Here is a 688-nt window from a genome sequence, read left to right as displayed (position 1 = left end):
AAAAAAAAAAAAAAAAAAAAAAGACGCAGCACAAATGAAGAGTCTAAACAAAGAAATCACTGTATGCAATAATGGTGCCCTTTTTCTCCACTGTAGAGGATTTCGTCATGAAAGGAAAAGTGCCTGTTGTTTGTCGTCCATTCCTTCGGCAGTGTACCGATTAGGCTTTTTTTTTTCTTCTTTTTTTCTTTCTTTCTTTTTTTTCTGGCGTCTGGATAGCAACAGTAGTCTCCGTGTGGAAACGATGATGTATGACGGCGTTGTAGTTCTCACAAATGTATTGTATATTTTTCTACTTGTTTTTGATTCGGACCCGCGAGCTGGTCGACGAGGCGGCGCCGTGTTTGCGTTCCGAGTCGTTTCGGAGGAGAGGGCAGTTTTATTGAGGTCTTTCATCAAAGTGGAAAAAGTTCTTTTCAGTGACAACAACCAAAATACAGTTGTTTTTTTTTTTTTGTTTGTGTGTTTTTTTTTTAATGTGATTGCAAGAGAGAAAAAGCAAATCGACGTGAGGAACTCTCGTTGTCAGTATTTTAGTTTTGACACTTTTACTGGCCGTGTCGACTCATTAGCTTAACGCAACTGATCCGCCGCCGCCGAGTGTTTATCTGCAGGAGGCGGGGTTGCCAAGTTTCACGCCGGCGGCGTGAATCACCGGCACGTGCTGCGGACGCTGACAGCAGAGGAA

Source organism: Lipophrys pholis (assembly GCF_963383615.2).
Source record: "Lipophrys pholis genome assembly, chromosome: 1".
In the NCBI taxonomy this organism is placed as follows: domain Eukaryota; kingdom Metazoa; phylum Chordata; class Actinopteri; order Blenniiformes; family Blenniidae; genus Lipophrys; species Lipophrys pholis.
The sequence above is the reverse complement of the archived record's forward strand: the minus strand, read 5'-3'. Positions refer to the sequence as shown.